Raw genomic sequence first — 6605 nt, 5'->3', positions numbered from 1 at the left:
GACAGGTCCTGTCTTTCAGGAACACTAAAATTCTCCTCATATTTGTGTGCCACTAGGCACTGGAGTTTACTCAGCTTTACAGCTGTTTTGAAGTGGCCTTGTCAAATAATTTACAACATTTCCATCCATCTCCCTGGTTCATGCCTCTCCTATCCTCTTTCACTCCTGTACTATTTTCACATAAATCCATATAAGTTTACGTTTTTCACTCAACATATTCCATACTTTAAATTTGAAAACACTCTTTATGAATGATGTCAAAATAGCCTTCTTTGAGGAAATACTGCTTTCTCATAATTGTACACACATGAAACTGAAGACCTGCTTTATTATATAATGGTCTACAATGCATACAGAAATAGAGAGCACCGAGTTCCAGCAAAATAAGAGGCATGTAATCTACTGAAGAATGAGAACAAGTCTTTAACAGCTGGTTAACATTAGAAGAACTTTAAGACAATACTAACTGGCCTCATTTAAATGTCTTTATTCATATCCTTATGTGCTCTTTTCAGAGAGACACAGACAGCTGTGCTGCCTCCTGTCCAAAATTTCAGCTAAATCTAGCTCTTTTACATGTACCTATAGCACACAAGTTTCTTCATAGAACATACCCAAGAAATTATTCCAACTCCACAGGGGTTAAAAGACATCAAACAGAACACGAACATAAGCAGAAAGGATGAAGACAAGTAAGAGAAAGGCAGAAACACAAAGAGAACATGACAGTTACACAAAAGTGGTCATGTTTGCTCACTTAGCTCAGTTGCAAGAAACTGATGAAGCACAGCTTGAACAGTGCTGTAGTTTTCTTTGCATGTGCATTCAAAGACAGCTAGGGAAGCACACAAATACTGTGGAAATAACACTGATCTCTCCCAAAGCTTTCATTAAACGTGCCCCAGAATTCTGACAAATGCAAAGTGGACATTATGGACATTTAATCTAACTTAGAGAACATATGCTTTCTTGTCTTAACATTATTTATTTCCAAGGGTAGGGTGCAGCTGATACATTAATAGCTGTATCAATTTGCAAACACTGACCAAAGACAGTGTGTACTTACTGACGTGCTCATTTGCACTCTGCAGTACCTCTGCACTGACATTTACGTTTTAACTTACGGGTTCTGCGAAGTCTCTGAGAGCATGTGGCTTCATGAGGAAGCCTTGAATTAACTTGCTACCTTTGAAATAAATGTGTGAAATAGAATGAATATTTATTATTACAGCTACATAATTCTTCTAGAATTATTCCTAATCATGAGCTGTGACAGAGTTCTAATCAGTACTTTATTAGACCTAAGCCTAAATAAATGGTTATTGTACTGCAACAAAGACCTAAGGGAGTATTTTGTTTAATACAGTTTCTCTGAATAATTTTTGTCACTGAGTGCCATTAATTATTTCCATTAGTTTTATACTGCTCTTTATGCTCAATTGACCAAAATGAACAAAATGCAAGTGACCTGAATACAAAAAAATCGACTTAGAAGTAGTCTGAATACTGGTACACGTTATTCTGAAAAACAGAATGCTGCTGTAAAGATTTCAGCATAGTCTCTAACCAGACAGGCCATGGGTGCAATATCCTGCTTTAAGAGGGACACCATTACTCTGCACAGAATCTATCACTCAGTACTTGCCCTGATATCAAATGTGCCCATGACTCTGAGATCCACAGCATAGATCTTCAAAGATGATGCCACTGACTCCAAAACCTACCCTAACGCTCTGCATCTTTACAGAATCACAGATTCACAAATTGAACAGGGCTGGAAATGACCCTTAAAGGTCATGTTGTCCAACTGTCCTGCAGTGAGCAGGGCCACCTCACAAGAGGCATGGCAATTTCTCATTAAATTCTCCATGTTTCTAAGGATTAACTTTTCACAGCTGCTTGTCCCTCAGAGACTCGCTCATGAGATCTATGCCTGCTAGAATTCAAAGTTTACTTTAAGGTTCCCTTGCAGTGATTTTCTTTCATAGCTGTTATCAGTACACAGCTGGAGTTAATATGCTTTACACTTATTCACCATGTTTAAACTGGGCTGAAACAGCTGCTTCATTTGCTCTAAGCTTTGCAAGAATGATATCTAAGCCTCAGTGGCAGTTTGCGCAGGTCTTTTATCTCAAAATGAGCAGATTGAATTTATTCGCTGCTGTTGGTGAAGTAACCAAACTGCTAGTAACCGCCCTGCTTTCCAGCTACATAAAGTGGAAAACATTCAGTTTTCTGCATCAGAGAAAGTTCAGTTCATGCTAGTAATTTCTTTCCTCAAAATTGTTTGGCTGGAACCATTATTGGGAGCAAATTAACAAATGCAAATCATCTGTCACAAGCGATTGCCTTTCTTCTGTCTTCTCCATGACAGAAAGGGCTACATATGGGTACTGAGGATCTAACAGTAATAATGCAATTCATTAAAAAAAGATATTTTCCACAGTAAGATGAAGTAATCTGTCTCTGACCATTACCTTTCCCCCCCCATTTATCAATGTGCACTCATACCCTTTTTGTTAATCTGAAGACAAATATAAAGCAATTCATCACTGCACAGAAGAGAGAACATGACTTACAGGTTACAGTTTTGTGGACAAGGTAGTAGTATCAATAGCCAATGCCAAAGTAGACAGACATGTAGCTTAGATTTTTCCAATTCAATTTCATCTTAAATACAGTATTTTGAAAAGAAAGTTCCAGAAGTAAGAGACTAGAACACCATTTACACTTTTTTGGCGAGCTTAAAAATGTAATAGCTTCGATGACAAAATTTGTGGTTGTGCTCCTACCAAACCACATTACCAAAAAATGACAGCTGAGGGACAGATCAGATGCAGTGCTCCCTCATTCTGCCCACAGCACGTTGCTTAGTTCATGAGATCACAACATGGACGGTCTCAGTTACTTTTAATAGTTTTGATTCACTTCATTAAGCTAGGGAGACGCATCTTGGTGTTTGTTTTAGTTCAGAAGACCAACCCCAGCAATAAATTAGGTGGCTTGGCTCCCCATTCATTTATATTCTCATACCTGTATTTCCCAAGTTCCCTGTGGTTAGTTATGCAACTTTCAGTGCATGCAAGTTTAGTCTTAACCATATGGGAGAGAGAAAAATTTAGCAGGTTCTGTTGTATATTCTATTGACTCAAACTTAACAAAAATCCTGTACAAGATTAAAGAAGTTTTTCATGATCTTGACAGAACCTGACTTTTTAATCAAAGGTTGAACTTCTCCCACGTGCCAGAAACATTTGCCAGTGTCAGCTACCTAAAAATCCTCAGCATGTCACTTACTAGTTGTTAAAGGTTGTGCTAACATGTACTTGTCTGGCAATAAATTTACCAAATGAGCCTGAACTGCAGAGACTTTTTTTTCAGTGCACCACCAAATTCAAAAACTGTACTGACATCCCAGGACTCGATGATCTTGAAGGTCTCTTCCAACCGGGTTTATTCTATTCTATTCTATTCTATCCTATTCTATCCATCTAAGTAAGAAGCTAGGACTCCTTGATCCTACCTCTAAGTTTTGGAGGCAGTTTTGGTAGGCAATACGCATACAGCCAAAACATCCTCCATTTTGGAGAGAATAGATTGAGAAAATGATCCTTGATTTTCAGACAAAACACTGAGATAGAAAAATCAAGTAAATTGCAGCAGAAGAGGGAACTGAACCCAGCTCTTCTCACTCAGTCTCAAATTCCCTTTCTTTCTTGAGTTTTTTCCACCGATTTCAGTAAGCTTTTTAATTTCTCTTTTCCCAGTATCAAGCCAAAATAAGATAATCAAATGTAACTTAGCGATCCTGCCACACTAAGGCAGAAGGAGAGCCAAGGTTATTAGAACATCCTGGAAAGAACAAAACTTAAAAACCACACACACACAGAGAGCCTAGAGAATCACAATCACTACTATGAGTTTAGATGGAGAACATAAATTATCTTAATGATTCCCAGACTTCTCCAATAGAAATTTTGAATGAGGTAAAAATCAGATAAAGAGAGTATCAAAGACTTCAGTTCCAGATGCCTCCAGAACGATTGCAAGACAGATGTTTGGAGAAGAAAGTAAGTATTTTCAACAACTCATTAAAAAGAACGTGATAGAAAAGGGACAACCACAGTATTAAATATTAAAAGCTGAAACCAGTCTGAAAAGAAACGTCAGATCTTTGCTGCCTTGTGACAAAAGGGTGTGTTTTGCAACAAGTCTGTAGGCTGCCAATGGATTTTTACTGCATTTAGTCACAAGACTGCTCTATGGGAGTTGATCAGGTAACACACTTACAGCTATGCAATAGACACAAAGGTAAATTAGGTGATCTCAGACTGGGAAAGCTGGATAAACCAGAAGTTTCAAATGTTATGGGATTTATTACCAGCCATAAATGTTTAAAATTGATTCTCAGATCTGTGTTCCAGAAAGGCAGCACAGTAAATTTTCTAGTAGCAGCATGTCCCCACAAAACAGGAGGTGTAAAAGAAAGTCCTTGGAAAAAGGGATGATGGGTTGTTATTAAGCATTTGGGACAGATCCTCAAATGATGTAAGTGTCTAGAGCTCCAGCAGCCCCACTGAAGCCACAACACTTTGCAACATCTGAGAATCTGCCCTGCGGAGAAAGTGAGCTCAAGCTCGCCAGTTCACACCTCAGCCAAATACCACATTTATGCTACCTCTGTGCCCTTCTGCCTTCCAGATCCAGGAGATGCTATCAATCCCAGTTATACAAATCCTTCAAAGAGCGCAACACCACCACCACAGGTCTCCAGATGTTTCACAAAAACACAGCACAGCAAAAGCTGTTTCTGCTGCAAGTCAGATGGATTCTCTTTAACAGTGCAGATGCTGCAAAAGGGTTTACCTTCCACAGCCAGCTGTTCTGTAGGTTTGTTTCCGGGGGAAGAGCATCTGAGAGTTGTGCATGACCTGAGCACAGCTCTTCATCTGAAGAGGAGTGGCTTGTGACCTCTGTATCTCAAAATTAGTCACCGCTAGTGAAACAGTTTAAATGCTTTTGAGACATTTGCCTCCAGGTACTTCGCTACTGTAGCAGAAAGCACTGGATCACAAAGGAGATGCTCAAATGATACCATGAAATAAGAGAAGTTATGAGGAGGCTTTTGAAGGACACAACCAGGAAGGCACTGTTGTGAAAGAGATCTTACAAACAGCTCAAAAGAAACACAATCAAGAGATGCAGAGCTCTCCAAGTGCGGCAAATAAATGAAGAAAAGTGTAATTACACATTTTAAACTTTAAAAAAAAAAAGAAAACTATGTATCATTAGCCTAGTTTAGGTGAGAGGGTTTTATGATGGACTGTTGCAGAGTTTCCCTGGGTCAGAGAGCCTACTGATGTTAAGCAGTTACATAATTAAACCTGGTAACAGAAATAAATGGTAAAAAGTTGGGAAAGGAGTCACGCTCTATGATGCAAAAAACCCACCAACTGCCCAGGCACAGGAAGCACCTTCCTGCCCTGGTAAATGATGGCACAACAGCCCATAGGGTGAAGCTTTATGGTTCCTCCCATTGGTCTCAGAAACAGGAAACTGGACAGCCCACTGGTCCAAGCCGGCATGGTCCTATCCTGCAAAGTCCTCCTCATTCATTTACAGTTTGCTACAGCAGTACCTTACTTTTGAAGACCAGAAGGCCCACTATGTACCTTTGTGCCATCCTCCTCAGTTACTGACACCACTGGATTTCAAGCAGTTACTCCTGCACTACACTGAGCAACTTAGGCAGGACGACACTTGGGTCTTATTTCAGAAACTATTCCAATAGCTAACCACCTTCACCGTTCATGTTTCAATGCTACTTCCAGTTCGGTTATTTTCCTAGTTTTTATGACTATATTCTAAGCAAGTGGAAAAGAGGAGGAGGATGGGAGCCTGTAGAGAGCATCTCTACAGTCCCTCTGGTGACGGCAATAACATTCAGGTAAGATACTGTTTGTCAGGCTGTCCTAGAGATAACGGTTGCACAAAGTTTATAATATTTGTAATTGGCAGAATACTTCACTGCTCTCAGTTGGGCTCTGACAACTGCACAGAAGTATGACTTATTTGGCTTTAGTTGGCTTCTCCTGAGGCAAAGAAAACCACCTTGAAAGTAAATTCTTAGCTGAGCTGTTGTCAGAGCAGTAAAAGCAGAGCTCACTGTGATTCCATGAGCTGCTTTATATGTTCTCTTGCCAAGGAGGTCTAGCTCTAACTGAACCACAGCAGAAGCTTTGCCAGGAACAGGCACATCTTCCTACATGCAGTTGAGAGACCATGCTGTGTCTCATTGCAACTTCCTCTTCCCTCTTCAGCTTCTTTGCCCAGATGATCTAATATATCTCCCTCTGCACAGGCCCTCAGTTGAACCTCACAAAAAGAACATTTGTACAATCTATCTGTGGTCTTCAGCTCAGCAGCTGCTTCCTCCTCACAGGGCTTCAGGCTGGAGGAGGCCAAATGGTCTTCAGTGCATCTGCAGACCAGAGTACATCAGGAGGAACTAATTGTTCATATACTTCCCTGAAGAAAAAAAAAAAAATGAGGGAGGGGGGGAGGGAAGGGGGAAATAAAAAAAGCTGAAGTATGTGTGCTTGAGC

The sequence above is a fragment of the Dryobates pubescens genome, chromosome 5 (genome assembly GCF_014839835.1).
Source record: "Dryobates pubescens isolate bDryPub1 chromosome 5, bDryPub1.pri, whole genome shotgun sequence".
Taxonomy (NCBI): Eukaryota; Metazoa; Chordata; class Aves; order Piciformes; family Picidae; genus Dryobates; species Dryobates pubescens.
The sequence above is the reverse complement of the archived record's forward strand: the minus strand, read 5'-3'. Positions refer to the sequence as shown.